At 35.1% G+C, this 19,798-nt stretch overlaps 1 protein-coding gene across 1 annotated transcript in view; it reads left to right on the forward strand.

Moving 5' to 3' along the window:
• The first annotated feature begins 8,936 nt into the window (after positions 1–8,936).
• The window catches only part of Sox102F (transcription factor Sox102F), a 162,876-nt gene continuing 152,014 nt past the window's right edge, over positions 8,937–19,798 (forward strand). The window contains exon 1 of the mRNA XM_028313376.1: positions 8,937–9,241. The gene's annotated coding sequence lies outside the window, so the exon portion shown is untranslated. The remainder of the gene's footprint in view (positions 9,242–19,798) is intronic.

Below are 19,798 nucleotides of genomic sequence, written 5' to 3' on the forward strand. Positions count from 1 at the left end.
TCTGACATTGTCGACTCTACTTTGGGAAAAAAGTTTTCGATTGCAAATTTATGAATCTGAGGGCCTTTTGGGGACAATATCGAAGCACAATATCAGAGTAGCACTTACATACGATGTTTACGCCCGTATTCACAAACGATGCTTGCTTAAGTAAAGCAGCAAATCGAACGCACAGCGTTAAATAGAGCTCTGTGATTGGTTCATGTGTTACCCTGTGTGTCCACGGGCACTGTGAGACCTCATAATAATGTTTGTGAATATGACAGGCGTTAGTATGACATGCTTCAGTTAGATCTACCTTCTAGCTGAATACTTGCTTTATTAGAAAACTGACTTAACTAATTCACACAAAACATTTCCCGAAAAGCAAGCGTTGTATCTTTAACGCTACACATACGTTATCTTACATGAAAGCTAACAAGAATAAAAGGCAAACAAAATGTCTATAGGAGCAAGACTAAGCAGTTCCAAGACGTAGGGGGTGGGTAGTATGAGGAAAGGGGGTCTACACATAACTTACACCGCAGCATAATACAAATTTGGTAAAACCTAAAAACTTTAAATTCAACCCTATTCCAAAGCAAATAAGAGACTAACGACCGCAAAGGAAAACCTTGCAGGACTGATATCCGAACACCAATATAGCAAGACCTCTACCACTTCATATTAAACTCCCATGGTCGTATTAAGAAGTATTAAAGAGAAGGGCAGGGGAGGTCACGTAAAATGGACGGTTGTTTTTAAAATTTAACCTAGTGTGCGTGGATGGGTTTATTCGAAATGAAAAGACTGAAGAGATGGTACTTTGTGCGGTTTCAATAGAAGTATTGGAATCAATTTGCTTTATTAAGATTATCTTAAAAAGACTGGTAATTAAATTTTTTGGGATCATTTGGCAATATTTTTCTATCATCACTAGGTGAACTTTACTTAAGTAGTTTAACTTAAATAAAGATACGTTACGATACGTTGTAAGGTGCATATAGAGTTATTTAAAAATTACGGAACCCTACTAAGCTACCTTTATTGTTAATTTATAATAGTTTTAAGTGTTTGTTATCTAAATTAAGTATGCTAATTATAATGACACACAAAATGGTTGTAAGAATTAAGATTAGAAGAAACGGTAGCGATAATCGCTTGTAATAAATTTATTGATAACTAACCTCCATGGGAATCTTATTGACGGCTTTGTACAAATAGCCATGGGAAAATAAACACCATGCATTATAATCCGGTTTGCATGAAATCATCTTACATAGGTACCTACTTATTGGATAGTCTAGCATTCCATAAGTGTGTTTGTAATTGTGTGCTCCATCAGAGAATCGAAACCAAGCCCCTCAAGACTACTAATTCATCATCAAGCAGGCATTATAAAGCACTTAAAGCGCGTAAGTTTAGCAAATTTCTAAAAATATGATAATAATAATTACTGCTACCATCAATATAAGGTAAGTTAAATGCAGGATCTAATGGCTCAACTTAATTTAGCTCATTTCCCAAGCACATCGAAACCTCGTACCATGAAATGAACCTCACTTCGCAAATCGTATCGCTAGCCATTCCTTACTCGTGGTACGGGGGCGATCACTCCGTGACACCGTCGCTTCCGGCTCGGACACAGGGCTATTGCATCTTAATTAAACTACCAGACAGGGGCGAAAGGTTCTGAGCGTTTTGGCTTTTTACGTGTCTTTGGAACTCTTACTTACTCAGCTTTTAAATAGATACCTAACTAGCTATTTGATTAACAAGAGTAAAGTTACTTGATATGAGAGTACGTTGCAGTGAAATAAAATATTAAATTATTCAAATTCCTATTTGTAACCTTTTACATAATCGTGTCACTTTAACACACAAGATAAAAAAAACAAATGATATTTAATCTCGTACAAACCCTGCCCAATCTACGTCACGTATTCTATTTTCAAATTCAAACAATGAAGAAATTTTCAAATGCAGAACGCGGACGTCGCCAATCCGACAATAGAACCGCGCGGCATTCCAATTCGGCGCGCTATTGTTGAACGGAGCGCTTTGATTGGTCGGCGGACACAATGGGCCACGCCCACCGCACAATACCCTATTGTCGTCGCCACCTGTAGAACGCTACGCCCAGTGGTGCTTAGTGTTTTTTTCTTGGGCAAAAATTCTCTAAAGAAACCAAAAGGTGCAATATTTAAAAAAAAAATTTAATGCCCATATTTCAATAATTAATTTAATTAATCCCCTACATATAAGTTCCATGTATTTAATTAATGTAAAACATATATTGGTTACAAGCGGCAGCGAAATTAAATTAATCGTTATTCACTTATGTCAATTGACTAAAGTTTGAAAACTCTTTGTTAATTACGACCTGAGGAGATTAATGGTAATGAGCAACGTTTATTTTGCCAGGATATTTTGAGGTGTTCTTTTAAAATACATGATAGCTGTTAAAACTGAAATAAAAAGTAACCCTCACGCATTTTTAGTAAAAGTAAAGATGAGGTCAGAATCTGAACTATATTGTCAGAGCACAAAAAATACATTTAACACAGTAATTAAGCTAAGTAAAACGATCTATGTGAACGAAAAGTCTTTAATTTACACTCATCGCAAACTGTCCTAACATTATTACCGTTAACGAACAAAATCCACGTCTTAAAGCGGATCCGATATTTTTAAAAGCCCAAACACATTAGAACGATTCGGACTGGTAATAAATTCTTTTTAAAAAAATCACTCCCTAAGTGCCCCAAATGGAAATGGCAGGTTATTTTTTCCGTAAAAGCATCGTTTAAAACACTAAGTGAACGGACATCATCTGTATTAGACGAAAATAAGGACGAAATATTGTAGGGGGCGCCACTGGCCGTACAAATGAGGATTAGTTCGCTTAATGGCCCGTTTGAGGTAGGATATTTTTACGTTTTACGGAAAAGTAAGTAAGTGAATGAACATGAGCGATGTTCATGCTGTGATTTTAAAAGGACACCCGAGTTTTAAATCTTGCAGCCTTGTTTAACAGGTGCTGGTATAATGATTAATACTAATAGACATTTAGATGGGAAATACGTTAATAAACAATATAAAGAGCATAATATTTTAATTAATAAAATACATCGAAAAAAATTTAGACATTTTGCACTGTGGATACGTAATTTATGTTAGTATGGGTTGAACGTAGAACTTTTTTCAAACTTGGTTATTAAATTAAAATAATTATAAACATCTAATTAATTGGTATAGTAGGTACTTATTGGCAAAAAGGATGTAAACATTTAGGGATAATTAAACAGTAGAATCAGCCAAACAATTTTTTTTAGCCAATCGAGCTAATACTGAAACATCTTATCTAGTTGAATTAAGTGCTATTTTGCAACCAAAATGTAGCCTTATGTACTATGGTCAGTAATGCTGCTTGTGAGTCTTCTTATAAGATGTAAACCCGATAACCTTCAATGGTCGAACATAAAATGCACTAATGTTATCTTTAAATCTAATGTTTCTCGTAATCCTAAGTTACATCGCCATATTGCTGTAATGGACAATATTCTTGAGTTACTACGAGTATTTACAATCTTAAAAGTTTACTTTGTAGTATTTACTGGTTGGTTAGGTGTTCGCAATTTCATGTCTTCTTTTTAAAAAAAAAAGAGGAAATTATCAATTCACTGCTCTCATTTCGATTGCATGTATCCAAAAGTTGTGAATATGATCCCTCCTTCTAAAACTTCAAGTAAAATTTTATAAAGATGTAAACAATCTTAATAACTCTAATTAAGTGTGATCATACCTACTACGGAAACTTTGTTGATAATGGGCGTGCTGACATTACATCATAACATATCACTGAGAGTGAAACTAAAATTTAATAACAACATAATTAAAAGACGGCACGAAAGATCAAAGCCCAACTTGCTTGTAAGAGTATGTCATCAAAATTCATCAAATATTTCGTGTGGAGCGTAAGTATGATAATCAACACACACTATTACTTCCATATTCAGCACAAGCAAATGTTATTACTTTACACATTGAGATAAATCAATGGGGGTGAGACTAAGTAAAGAGTGGGGAACATGAAAGCTATTGATTTAGGCCTTATTTTCTAAGTACCGTTAATTAAGAACTGGTAATTAATTCAAGATTTTGCTGAAAATCTGTATGATAGAAAAATAATACTATACAAATACATTTACTCCTAAAGTGCTAAGTATTTCGAAAGATCCAGCACCAGACCTGATTTTAACTCTTTTTCAAATATTATTATCTTATGACTGATACTGTAATGTCTGCTCTGTTGTTCTATGTATTTTCATGTGGCAGCAAATTAAACGTTTACTACTCTATTCTATTAAAATTAGATATTCTAAAATTCTCAATATATCCATCTTGGCACTTACAAACCACAAATTTCTGCTACACCTACAGATTCCAAACCCTTCATCTACATTACCTTTATAACTTAAGTTACAAGATAAACTCAAAGCAAACTCTATGTGTGCGTTATGGGAAGACACAAAACAAGGGGAAGGGTGAAACGAACTCGTTATCAAGCCGAGGGGTATTAAATCCATGAGATATGGCGGAACAATCTTCAACTTCGCAAGTGAATTAGAATTAAACGAATGTGTATTTCAGAGAGTGTCATTTGGTTATGGCTGTAGGAAAATGGATGCAGTGTTTTGATAGTTAGATGTGAAATTTGAATGAACTTGTAATTACAACCCCATCAGAATGTTTCATCTGAGCAATTAATAAATTGGGGATCATAATAATTTATGGGACTCATATTGATATAGTTAAGCTATGAATTGCCTCTTTAACCATAAGTCGTCATCAATAACACACTCCAAATTTGAAAGTTGTCAAATCAAAAGTAATTGCTATGTTTCTTTCCAATGATTCAATGAAAGGAAATTAATTAGGTAATACAAGTAGGATCTAATTGGCAACATAAATTAGTTCCGAATCAATTGCAAGACTATATAAAACTAACCATTTTTAAGTTAAAAGAAATTATTCCGGAAAGATATCTCGTTTAACAGTTGTCGTTTTTAATCACTGTGCTATGGCCTACGTTAGTTGCTTTTCTAACACTGAGCTTGTCTCTATCGTAAAGTGCTTGAACGGACGATATTAAATTATGCATGATAAGTGATACAGAACCAATGCATTTTACATCTACCATGTTGACACTGACAGGTGGGAGCTCGTTATTACTGCCAATACTGTCAGGGATGCGTAGGGATTAAGAATGGCAGTCATACCCTTTAGTAAAAGCTTAAAAACTCTTATTTCTTCTTCGATTTTTTTGTGTGCACATCTTCATGGTTTATACAAAGATTAATAAAATGAAAAGAGATGAGGACTTTGTATTTTATGGTATAGTTTTTAAAAATATTATCAACTTTAAAGTTACTGAAGTACAGACAACGGCACGTCAAGGTAAGCACTGTGGGGTCTTACGCAGTTGTAATAGAAGCAAATTTGCAACAAAAATGGGTAGTCTGATGTGCTGTCGTCTGTGCAAGAGTAGTACCTATCAGAGAAAAAACCCATCACATAGAAAATAGTGCCTTTAGATACCTATGGTAGATTTATATTCGTGACCACATTGCGCTGCCAAGTAACTGAAACATGTAACATTGTCCCTAGACACTCAATAAACATCCCGATCGTCCGCACAAGTTGCTTTACTCAGAACATTCCAATCAAAAGTACCTTTAGCGCACTTTGTCGGCCCCAAGCCGACCGATTTAGCAGCGAGCGTCAATCGTGTTAGCCCAACCGACGGACGAAAGGCCTAACATCTACAGAGGCACCTCTCCTCTACTAATTGGCGTCACTTTGCGCGTCCGCGCTATCTATTTAAAGATCGGCTTTGAATCCAATCTTCGTCGCATTGTGGCGTTTCCGCTTCTGTTTAGGTTTAGCTTTTTTCGTTCAATTAGCCGGCTCTGTAAGACAAGCTGACGTAAAGAAATAGACGGATTATTTTTCAAGCGGGCCGTTTTAAATGGATACTGGGTTTACGGATTTGGAAATTTTGTGTTAGGTATGTAATGAAGTGATATTGATTGATGTTGCGATGGTCAATATTATTCATATATTCATGTTTATTACTTTGCGAAATATCAGCAGTAGGAAGTAGTAATGACTAAACCACGGATTAATAGACTGAAATTTTTATCTCAAAAATTCGGAGCCTCCAAAAAGCTCGACGGGAAGCAAATAAATATGATTTAATTATAATTACATTTAAATAATTTAAACAACCTAATCTTCACGATACAAACAAAGACACGATTTCCAATTTACATAAGTTCTCAATCTCAAACGTAAATACAAAACGGAACACAACTCAATACAATCATCAATAGCTCCCAAACTAAGTTGTAAAGGAGCCGCAAACATGGCGTAGCCCCGAACAACACAGAAGCAATCAAGTAATTGCCGCGGCTTCCTTCGTCGATAATCTTTGGGCGGGTTGTTATGTTCACCTGGAACGTTACATGTGTAGTACCTATGTAGCTTCTTGAAATTCTAGATGAAAATATCAAGTGTTTCTGGTAGTTTATATTGTCACTTGAATGAGATCTGAAAGTTGGTAGATTAGATAAAAATTTGGTCAAACAAAATGGTTAGGCTAAAAGAAAGGAAAACAAAAAGGTTCGACGTTTCGACACATTGTTTTACGTTACAAAATTTAAATCAGTTAAACTAAAAGGTAACTCGATTTATGGCATTATGCTCTTGCTAGGCCATGAAGGTGGCCTTCTATGGTAAAATACGGCTGATAGCATAGCAGTGTTATAAAAATTTGCACAGATTATGAATACCTAATACAAAAAAGTACATTACAATGAATAATCAAGACATCATTCCAAGAAAAGCAAGCAAACATTACGAATTACAAAAAAAAAGAAATACATTACGTCATACAAAACAAGTACTAAACGGCAACACAAAAAGCTATTTTCCGAGGAAACACAGCTAATAAAAGCCTGGAAGGGGGAACCCCCTGATAATACGAGTATAACCCCCCACACGGGTGGGGGTGATACCCCGAGACATACATTCTTCCACGCCTGCGCTGCGCTCAATGTGGGTCATATTGTCCTCTAAAGACGCTGGAGCGTTTAATATCATATCAATATTAATGCCGACGTAAATTTATGGTCTGACCTAATCAAGTCTGTCAGGCGTGAAATACCCACCTCTGTTACTATCAATATCGACTATTAAGTTTTGTAGTACCTACTTTGTGTTACTAAACATTCTTACTTGTAGCTAAACGTTGTCTTAAACATAGTTTTATGTCGATCACTTATCTTATCGTCTTCACAGACCAATGGTTTTACAAAAATATTATGCACAACTTGCTAATACACGTCTATATTTCATCAGTAATGATGTCGAAATATTTGTTAAGTGCTCAAAGCTCAAGAACCAGCTATTCATGTCACGATATTATCTTGTTAACAATATTACGATGCCTTCAAAATATCATTTCCAGTTCTATTACGTTATCAGATAGCTTTGATCGTTTCTTGTAACGTAGGAATAGTTTAGATGTAATGCGGCTACAGATTCCGAAAGCAAATAAAATAGCCCATTAACAAATATAATTTTTATAATTACAGAGATAAAATTTGGACGATCACACGTGCTTAGAACCGCCGGTCGATGTTGTAGCGACGTATTAACGTTTACATATTCATAAAGCCGTAACAGGTGCCTACATTAACATAATGCATGTTGTAAATACAAACCTTAAACACATGAAAATGACGATGACACTGCCAAAAGCATACTCGTGGAAATTTTCCCTATTCAGATTTACGGTTTGGTATTTATGAAGTTTCTTTTAAACCTGCATTCAACGTAGAAAATTCATGTTTATGCATGTGCATACTTTACATTAACGACCGTAAAAATAATTTAGTTGCTACTTTAATTAGGTGACAACCTACTTCAACAGTTCCTACTTTTAACAACGATAAGGTATTTCTAATTACCATTAAAGCGAACTATTTACTTGAAAGGGCATGCAATCCTTATCTTTACGCTGGCTAGAATTATCCAGAGGATATTAATAGATAACGCCAAGAATTTGCGCAGCTGTTACTTCAGTGTCGTCCGTTTTTTACACGACAAAGTACGAGCTAAAAATATGAATAATTCGGGCGTCATATTTCACAATCGCAACTCGTCCGGTGAGATAGTCCCAAACAATGGAACTCGCCAATCGCACAATCGCACCCCGTCACACAATAGACCGTTTTCTTGGCCACGCCTCACGACACAATAGAACAACACGCCCAGTTAGCCTGTGGAAAGAAAGAAAATTTTCTCCTCAAATACAAATGTAACAGAGATTGTATTGACTTTTTAAACGCCCTCATAGATTCAGCGCACACCCACCTGAGTCGCATTGTGGTGTGCGAAAATTTCACAATGCCCGGCTATTCACCGCTCCACGCACACTGTGCGATCAGCTAAAGACGCTCGCCTGGGCGGAGCCTAGAGAGGGACAGCGCCTCGCCTAGCCCGCGAAGAATGCGCGCGAGCGGGAAAGAGCACGCTCGGGCACGCACACATCGCCCGCTAGAAAAGGATGGGCTGATGGCTTTGTATAGATTCCGCGGGATGAAAGCTGTTATTCCGCATAGACAATTGATTGTAAGACCATTTCTAAATACAACTCATATAAATTTTGATGGATCTTGGTAGGTTATGTGTTCAGTTTTCAGGATTAGCTGTAAATTAAGTATGTTTGATTCAAATTGTGGAAGCAAATGCCGCCGAAGGACGGCATTGTTCGCAGGGCAGTGACATTAGGTCGGTGCGTCCTTGTCGCACGTGTGCGGGGGGCGGGGGGCGGTTATTGTAGCGCGCGCGTATTGTCGGCCCGCTTCGATCTGCCAGCATTGTGTATCGACGGCCCGCGAACGGCGGACGTACGCGCGTTCCGATTCCGACTGCGAACGCTCGAGATCGCGCGCCCGAACTGTTACCGCGGACTCAGTGATAGAACTATTGTTTTTTATTTGTGTTTTGTTTGTGTGTGTGGTTTTTTTTTACGGACGGAGACCATGAGGAAATAATGCCAAAGAGCCTATGTGATTGGACAGACTGTGTTTATTTCTAGTTCAGTTTATTTTATTTGCGTTTCACCGTTCGGTTTCGTAGCTGATTTTTTCTCATGTCAGTCACAGCGAAAGGAACAATGATAACGCACCTGAAGGTAAGTTCATGATTTGATTATTTCTAAGCAATTACAGCTTTTGAAAATGTTTTGTTACATTCAAACTAGGTTCTTTTTAAAATAGTGACAGAGCTTCACTAAGTTTAAACAGGTTAATAAAATCTTTGAAAGTATCAGCATTAAGTAAGTATGCAACTAAAATACTTAATATTAAATAAGAAATTGCACAATATTTCGCATAACTTCCAAAATAAATTGTCATGTCAAAACGTGCCCAGTGGGCCGGTAACGGTCAGCGTTGGACAAAAAGTTTTTACTCCTTCCCCTCTCGCAAAGAAGATTGTGGTATCTTTTTGATGCGCGTTAGAACATTTCGCAGTTACCATTCAATTAAAACTGGTTCTTATACAATACATATTGTGGTTTTTATAGTAACTTTGTACGAAATGAGACGAGAAGGACCGATTATTGTGATATCACTTAATAAGTTTAATCTACTCTTGCGTTATTGCCTGTTTTTATTTTATGATCAGATAAGAAAATGCAAATTTTAATTGATGGCGGTCAATTAAAATGTCCAAGTATGGTAAGTTTAAAATAATAAAAGTTTTTCGAACATCTTCAAGACTTACTTTTACATTACGGATTCAATTAACCATTGTGGTGTTGATGGCTGTTACCTAGGTCCTACATTGACTTTTGAGTGCTTTTGATTAAGAATATTAATACAAGCGGGGTAGGTATTAACATCTGTAATACAAAATACCTAATGTAAAATCAACAGTTTAAAACGGAGCGAGCTTTAGCTCGAGGTACCTATCGGTAGGTAGGTAGACAGTAAGTGATGAAGGTACTCTAATATGTACCGTACTCTTGAATAAATTGATATTGCTATCTTTACAAATTAATCATGATCTGTGAAACATTACTTCACGGACAACCTTAGGTATAATGATTTCTAAGAAAATTTAAAATCATGCGATCTCTATTCTGAGGCAAAATAGCCTTCTTGCAAATTCACACAATAGCTTCTACTTAAAGACAGGTACTAAACCAAAACTTCCTACTATCTTTAAGTTAGGCAATAATCTTATTATGGTAAAAGGAAATCAAGGAACAGATAGTGAACCTAAAGTTAAAGTTTTAAACCTAAAGTTTAAGGATCTATAAAATTTTACTTCTCGACAAAATGCATCTATGGATTTTATCGCGAACCGTTTAGATATATTTTATTCATGATCATTACCATATTAAATTAGTGTAGAGAACGTTGAACTGGACTAATTTTATTACGTATCTATTGTCAAGATAGCGATGATCTAATTTGACTTAAAAGCATTTTTATTGTACCCTGAGATAGATCATAAACTTTTGAAGTTCTAAACTCGTTTTGGGATCTTGTGATTGGAATCTCACGAGGATCATCTTTGTGTAAGTTACATTCAAATTATTTCGTTTAACTTTAATATAGAATTTATTATCTTACACTGCATTCAATTTGTGTATCACAAATTAATAATCACTTCAAATCTTCGGTCTCCAGTGTATTGACTTCAGATCATCAACAATGTTTCAACTACACTTTTAAGCATCAGTATTATTTATATTAAAATTCCATAATCTTCTTAAGAGAATAAACAACTACCTTATGATCCTATTCAAACTATCTATTCCTCAGAGGTCAAACTAAGCTAATCTAGTATTTATGTATTCAACATTATCTTAATGAGTTCACCACTGGAGATTTCAGAATCGTTTTCCCTTAAAACGACACTGTCTTTACTATATTTATTGCCTTCTTACAAGTTATTTTTAAATGTATCAGCTGGAAACCACTTTGGAGCCCATTTCACTTAATCGATCTTTATAACACATTTATTTTTGTTTTTGAATATCATTTGGCGTTATAATTGTATTCATGTCCAAAAGATTCTGTTAGTTGTTCGAAGACAAAGTACAATTTTTATTAATTTTTAAGAATTTTTGAGTAAATAGCTTTTAACTGTTTAAAGGATCCTGAATCGTGCAAGATTTCTTAATTAGCCTCTTACAGCCTCCAACAAAGAGTTTTTTTTAAGTAAATCGCCTAACTGTCTCCCGAATCCCATGTGACAATTGTTAATTGCCATCCTTTTCTCTTGCCGCTTCCATAAACGCAAAATTTAAACCCGCCGTATTGTTGACTGGGCAAGTTGACGCCCAAATTGCCGCATTTAAAATTTTAAATTAAGTAGGTGGTAAATTAACGTGAATTGATCTGTTGTTTGTCGAAATTGGTCGGCCGCGGTACCCGTTTATTTCGACCTTAAATTTCTTTTAATGACCTCAGTTTTTGAGCAATAAAAATGTGTCAATTTGTTAACGATACGCGTTTGGGATTACGACTGAAGCATCTACGGGTGAATTACGAAAGTCAGTCACTGCTGGAAACCATTAGATGGCATTTTATTGCGTTTATTAACTTACAAAATGTTATTTTGTGTTCGGGTTTTTTAAGTTTCTCCGAACTTAGTACACCATTTTGTAACTTACGTTTTGATGGCCACTTCTGATTCTTAAATTATGCATTGAAGAAATTCAATTACTTAGCAATTCAAGTCTTTCAATCATTTATTTCTTTTTTTAGTCCAGATCTAGAGATCTTAGAAGCAATAAATATCATTAAATGGATTCCAGTTTATTTATGGAATAAAATCCACACTTACCGACAGAGCGAGGCGTAATTCCGCTCGCGCTCGGTGACAGATATCAGTTAATGGTCACTTTTTATACAGTAATTATATGTTTTGGGCAGACAATTTTTTAAGCGATGCACCACTGGGTGTGCAATTATATTATTTATAAAATACTTCTTCGAATTTATGGCGGCATTGTTTATTATAATAATACATTAATGATCAAGGATTTCACTTGTTTCAGGCACCATGTAATTTTCGGACATTATCAAAGCTATCTCGTTTATTGCCTCCATATGAAGGAGCCGAATCCGAGCTTAACTTTGTTTTAATATTTATTAAACTGTAATATTTTATTACCCTATTATTTTGCATAAAGCAAGGCTTTTAAAGGCAAGTATCTCTAGCATGTGTTTAAGGTCTTGAAGCTCGTATAAAGTTAACAATAAATTGCTATTATATTACTTTTAGATAACCTTAGAGCCGGTAAGCTTCGCATTATCCGAATGCTTGCAGTAAATAGAAACTAGGATACATTCAATTGTTTTTAATAAATATTATTTCTGTTACTAACCAACAGGAAACCGTCTCAGATATTTATATTAAACAGTGCCCGCAATGAAAACAGTCGTAAATCCAATCGAATGTAAACCATAGAACACCGGATGGTTGGTTATAAAAAAATTAAACTATTTAACCAAACAAAAATACTAAATAGGCAACGTCAAAGTTACTGTGTAGTCGTAAAGAGAAGATGTGGTTAGTTTTAATAACGAATTTATGGATTCGAAAAATATCGATAGGATGTGGTTTTGTCTACGAGAACTTTATGTCGAATCTAACGTTTCGGTTGGGTATGAAGCTCTAACAAGTTTACGATTTAAAATATTATAGGTAGGTACTTACCTTGATACGTTTTGAAGTGTAATTTTTAGTTAGCCTGAGGTGAGAGATGTAAGCTAGTTTGTTTTTTGTTTAGTTTATCTTTAGGGGTTTGCGCAAAGAGGAATATAAATTAGAAACTATTTTATGACGCGAACTATTAAATCACGTGGTCTCAAAAGACTTAAAAGATTACTTTTGATTGTAACGCAAAGTTCTAGAAAACTTCATAGCACGTAATTATAATAAACACCTAAGTAAATATTACGTAGATACTATAAACATCTCCCAGACGTTGGTCACCATGTAAAAGTAGGTTTACGAGGATGTTTAGAGGTAATTTCGCAATTTTATGCCACGCAATAAGTAACTATGTCATATTATGAGACCCGCACTAAACTACTATTTATTAAGTTAAGATTGTCGATTACATACTGATATCCACAATAAATTATAGTTAAGTAACTTCAGTATCTTAAATATTCATCAAAAATCAACAAGAGCTAAGTATTTATGTAAGCCTGTATAATTTAGGACCGATAAATTATCTAAGTTTACAAATTGATAATTATTGTTAGTGCATGGTTAGGTGAATGATTAAAATCCTGTGTGATTGGAAATCGATAAATGTGCTGGAGCAAAAAAACGTATTTATAAACGGTGCTTAACTTTTTTGTAGCGCTACTAAATTACTTGTACAGTCGAAAGTATTATCAAATTACCTATGTTATAAAGTCGACCTTATTACAGTCACATTAAATGTCACAGTATCTACCAAGATGTGCCATCGTCCGTACCAACTGATTGACAAGCAACACCCAACCGATTTGCAGACAAAAATCATGACGACACCCGTCAAAATTAAACAGGTCGCTCACGTAGCGACTCCGTATTGTAACACAATACATCCCGACACAGCAGCGTAACCCCACCCCACGTATGCCCTCGATTTTTTTATTAATTCCCAACACGTCTCCGCGTCTTCTTTGTTCGTCCCATTGTGAATAACATATGTAATAGAAATGCTGAATAACGTTCGTACTTAGATATTGAAAGAGAATTTTATTTTGTCCCGCGGTTTTTGGGTTGCGGAGCACTGTGCGGATTGGCAAAAGGAATTAATGAGTAGGTATGAATCAATTTTTGTTGTTGCTATGTGGTTTTGTAAGACTGGTCTCACCTCTGACCACTGTGTGACGGAGATATTGGTAAATCTATAGCTCAGCTATCAGCATAACTCAGTAATCAGATCAATCATTCGGAAAGCGAAATGTCGTAGGTTCATGTCCCCTCATCTGAGAGGCAAACTNGACTTAAGGTGAAAAACCATTTTAATATGCTGATTTTCATGAAAGAAAAACTTATGTAAGTTACAACTACTCGTACTTCACTATTTCTTATTTCACTATCAGGTTTTGTTTCGGCTAATATCTAAATAACTTTAAAGTGCGTCGGGACGATGTTTTACTATTATTATTATGTACTTAGGTATTGTAATCAGATGTAATAAAGTTGTAGCATTGAGACGTTGTCAATGACTATAATTACGAGTTATCCTCATTATATGGGTGTGATTTTTACGTAACAACTTTAATGAGGTTCGGTTTTAATTGCATTATGAACAACTATAAAATAATAAGCACACGACATTGGAGATTACATTGTGTAATATGTAGAGTAAATGCAAACAGATTTGCCCAGGTTTGTTTTAGTTAGAAAATAATAAAAATAAAAAACCAAAAGATAAATAGAGCCTATACTCTGGTAGCGTATACAGTTATTGAACTATAAATGCGGTTTCAAAACATACGTATTTTTTTATCCACACTCGTTTCTAATCTCTCTCATTACAATCATATTTTATAGGATATTTCTAGTAGGTACAAGAATTGTATTGGAATCTTATTTATTTTTCTAATCGGATGTAGTTGACTTACTATGAATGACCTTGCAACAATACGTTTTATTTCCGTCAGTTCCAAGTACTTTATCACCCTTTATTACAATTCACACCCTCCAAGTGAATTTATTCCAATTTTTATGCTAAATAAACCTCATTGCTGGCGACAATAGTGTGTGCCCTTTAGACGGAACCCTTCTAAGCATTGTGCAAATTGTCCATTTTAGACAACGGTCTTCCGTTTCTTTCAGACTGAAAGAAACGAGTGGGACGGAATATCTTGAGGGTGTGGTACCAGTGGTACCATGACTAAGATATTTTTGGTTAAGTTTATTTTGCTATGCAATTGGCACAGTGATTAAAATCATATATTTATACATTTTCAAATAGCAACTGGACGACTTTTATTTAGCATATCTCAAAAACAATCAGTAAGTGACCACTGTGCACTAAAGTCCTTATCAGTAACATTTTGTAAACTAGATCAGACAGTGTGTCAAAGATTACTTTCAAAGATATTTAAATAAGAATATGTAGATACAGGAAAATATCTGCATATTTTTATTAAACATATTCGATTCATTAAAGGAGGATTTCTAGACTCAATATCTCGTCACATAGACCATACGCGCTGATCGACAAAAGAAAACTTGTTCGATTCCACTCGCCCTATTGTTTGACACCCGAACCCTTCTGTTTGTTAGCACGTGTTTTATTGTTCACTTACACGACAATTACTGAGGGCGATTGAATGTTGAGGAAGCACTATTGTTGGGGATCATTTTGGAGGTGAACTAAAGAAAAAGAATTTGATAAACTTTCAAGTCGAAGAAAATACTTGACTTTTGTTTTTGTCCAGTCCCCTATTTTTACTTGATTACCCCTCGATTGGGCACCAGGGGAATTGGGGACCCCTCGACCTGCAGTGGATTAGAGGGCTATTTTAGGTCATAGTTGCGATAAGTGCTTTAGCTGCCGTGAACATCGTTGGGTCTGTCAAGACGAATCATAATCAAATCGTCAACATAGACCAAGATGACTTAATTTTAAGACGTTGTGTTCGTCTCTGTAGAATTTGAAATATGTTTTTATTTTAACAAATAAACATGTATTTTACTTACTTATATTCATTTTTTTAGAAAGTTTTCTCAAGTTTATTTGCTCAAATACTTTTGTCATTATTCCCTATTGTAATATATATTATACATATCAATTTTATTGTTGGTTCAATCGGCAGGTACGATCTACGTGCTTGCTCGTCTCGTCGCGGGATAGAAAATAAAGAGTTTCCTGTACAATTGTCATGGCACATTTGACCCCACTGTTGGGAGGAAATGCCCATTATAATATCTACAATGGGCAGAAACACGTGCTCTGGTTACGTGTTGTTATGTGTGAGAAAGGGTTTTGTATGGCAAGGTAGATTTGATGGTACAAAGATCTGCACTAATTATAGCTTCCAAATATTTGAATATCGGCATTCGAATATACAAAAAAGGTTTCTGGGCGGAGAAATTCAAAACTGCTTTAAGACAAATTATTCTGCCTTGTCTCTCTCTTAAAAAACTGGATAGTAGCAAAAAATTTGAGCTTAAAACAATATAAAAACGCCCGCACAGCAGCAATCAAGATAATGCGCAAACAACGACCGATGTGATATATAATTATACAAGCAAATTATACAATCATCATACATTTAGCTTGTCAAATTAATCATTATATCAATGGTAACAAGGCACATTTTGTATTCTACCTCTGTTGCAGACTGTACCTCTAGACAGTTGAAAGTAAACACGTCCCGTCACGATGTCTGTTTGTTTGAGAAAGAAAAAAGCCTGACGGAACCCACCGATTGACATATTGCTTTAGAATTGTACCGGGATTGATTTAGAATTAATTAGAGAATTCCGATGGGAACTTTTATAGAAAGTTCTGCGTTTCTGGAAAAATCTGACGTTATAACAAAATGTAATTGAGTTTTGGTCCAGACTTTGACTAGGCGACGACACACTGGGTTCCCGGACATTGATAACAATAATCGCAATTTTACAGTATATTGTTATGATTCGGTAGTACAGATGAACTTTGTAGTCAATATAAGACAGGAGTAAGTGCCTATATGATTTTTATAACACGTGCATAAAGATGATGAAACTTGAATTTTACGACAAAGGTTAAATTCGTTGAAAAGAAAACACATTGTTCTTACAATAACGCGCCCATAGTCCTGCATCCTGTCACAATATAAATACGAAAAGTAGTATCTCTTACTTAAAGCTTGGAAGTAACTGTTTAGACTACTTACCTCGGTTTTCTCTTAAAAATACGTTCGTGCTGAGTTTTATTTAGACTCTCTCATTGAATACTTTGACGTAGTGCAGTTTCCAATTGCCTAAAAAAAATACTGAACCCTAAAGTAACTACGCCCTATGCCCTATCAAACTGAAGTGTAGAGAGTGAGAGAAGAGTAGACACTGTGTTCAACGATATTCACTCTAAAACATAACTCACAAATGCTTCAAAAAGATGCCAGTTTATTGTTACTGCGGGTTTGTTAAACATTATTTTTACTACCTACTGATACTACTGTATTTACTTACACTGTGGTCCTGAGAATATTTAACTATCGTTCGATGCGTAAACTCGTTAAACTCTTTATGATAAATATAACGGAGTTACATGAGCGATAGTACAATTTTATGGAAAACTGTTTTAATAATAACAATCAAACGCGTTTGTTTCGGGACTTCCGCTGGAGCGTAAGTTAATATGTAAAGTTGTCTTTGTAACGGAAAATTGGGAAAATAACATTGGTTTTTCTTAATTTTTTTCATACAATCATTCTTCTATTCTCATTTAACTCTTTGCTCAATATTAGGCCTGTTGTATTCGTATGTACAGACGAGAACTCACAGACTATACACATTTGTTGCAAATTCGCCCTTAACACAACTACATTAGAGTCTTCTGTGTTTATCTTGACGTGCTGTCATCCGTACACTCTACAATAAATAGGGCGGACTCCAAAACTCCTCTATCCCCATTTTACAGCTTTGTCGAAAGATTTACTGTCACTAAACTTCGGAAAATATCGGATGACAGTTCGTTTTACAGTCATTAAATCCATTGTTTCCAATGACATTTAACGGTTAATGATCTGGTCTGATGATGCCATGAGATGGATTGACTTCATAAGGGGAGGTTGAATATAAGTTAGTGGCTGTAAACAATGTGTATTAGTTTTTTGTTACTGATTCCCTAAAGAGTAGGTACCACTGTTTTCACTCTAAAGAAGTATCAAGATGTAGCAATCACGAACGAAAGTGACGTCTCTAGACATCATTGCTAAAAAAACTATATTTTGATAATTCTTTCGAAATGATAAATTGTCAAGTCTGATTTATTTGTAAGTCAGAGCAGCCGGAAAACCCCTTTTAGTAGAGGCTACGGGTCATAGTTCATCATTATATTTTAAAGTAAGTGAATCATCCATTTATTTGCTTTTTATATACTTTATCATTAATCTGTCTTCTATTTCGTCCAATACACAACGCGTGAAAAAAAAAAACAAAGAAAAATAAAATCAACTCGCATTGCAGTGTTAGTAATACGCTTTTATGAATCAATACGTACAAAACGAGAAACAAGAGAGCATCGATCAATCCCAAAGCTTCTAAGCCACAGAATTGATTCCAGAAATAAAATCGGACAAGACAACGATTCGTAGGGCACTCAAGCGCATTGTACTGAAAGATTAACTGAACACATGCGTTGCATTAGCGCATCTGGAACGCTGGCACGAAAAAATATCGAATTTCTAAACATTCGTTTTTGCCGATTTTTTCGAGTGGCCTGCCCACTGTGCGCAGCTTTGACTATTAATTTTATTGGATTGTCGGAATCAGTGTCGGGTATCTGAGGGTAATTCGATTTACATATTTTGTTATTGAATTGTCTAATATTTTTTGTACTTTGTTTCAGGTAATTGATTTTATAAATCTTTATCAATAATTCTTAAACGGAGTACATGGGTGCCCGAATAAATTTAAGGTAAGTGAGCATGAAACTGCTGTTCCAATTTCGTAATTTTACATTTATTTCGTTACGGTTTTCAGTTTCATTGTTTAATCTATCAAAAACACATATCAATTAGCTGACTCAATGAATGAACTGGATGTAATAATTTTTTTTACTAAAATTCATATAATAAACTCTCACATCTGGTTACAATACTATAGTCTTAATAAAAAGATAATATTAATACTTATCAGCATAATTAAAAACAGCTCATCAGTCTTACGTCATTCATTAAAATACCTCTGTAATCACAAAAATCTAATTGATCAAAAACCATATTGAATTACGGATGGCGCCTCCGCCACAGACTTTACAAAGGCATTTTGTCTCTGGTCAAGTGTTGGCAGACGTCTGGGCCATAGAGAATAAACATCTTTGTTCCACAGTGGGCAGAACCAACAGAATACTGATTGTATGGATCAATTAAACTATAATGTTCTCATTGTGGGCAAACGAAACATTGTCTTAATGTATCTCTTGTATGTTTTTATAGTTCTATTTATGACCGACTAAATTTATTGGCCAGATATGTACCAGTGGCGCTCGGTTTAGTGTAACGAGTGATATAAAAATGTCTACAACATTTTGATTTGGTTCAAATGTACTGGGAGAAATTTTATAACGCACTTTCGAGATTGGTTAGTAAACATACGAATAACTAACAACTTTTAATAAGAAAAGCGAAAAACTAAAGCACTTAATAAATCTGTAATAATTTCTGTCAATTAGAAAAGAGGCAAAAAACAAAGGTGTTTATTTTCAAATTAAATAACTGTTTTGATTTTTATGAATAAAGCGATAAGTAAGAGTATAATTTATAAATCCTTTTGCGTTATAAGCTCGCTCAAGTTCAATCTGAAATGCATTCAAAATCTCGACAGCCTCAATCCCAACTCCCACCAACCGAAATCCGAAGTTTCGTACACATGCAAATCTTGTACAATCAACAAAAACAAAAAGCCGACAAAAAATAAAGACTACACGTGCAGAAGCGACGGCAAAAAAGGTCAACAATATGCCTAATCTACAATCCATGTCACAGGCTAAAGGTTACGGAAGGTT

Source organism: Ostrinia furnacalis, unplaced genomic scaffold, assembly GCF_004193835.3.
Source record: "Ostrinia furnacalis isolate ACB-3 unplaced genomic scaffold, ASM419383v2 OfSCF0312, whole genome shotgun sequence".
In the NCBI taxonomy this organism is placed as follows: domain Eukaryota; kingdom Metazoa; phylum Arthropoda; class Insecta; order Lepidoptera; family Crambidae; genus Ostrinia; species Ostrinia furnacalis.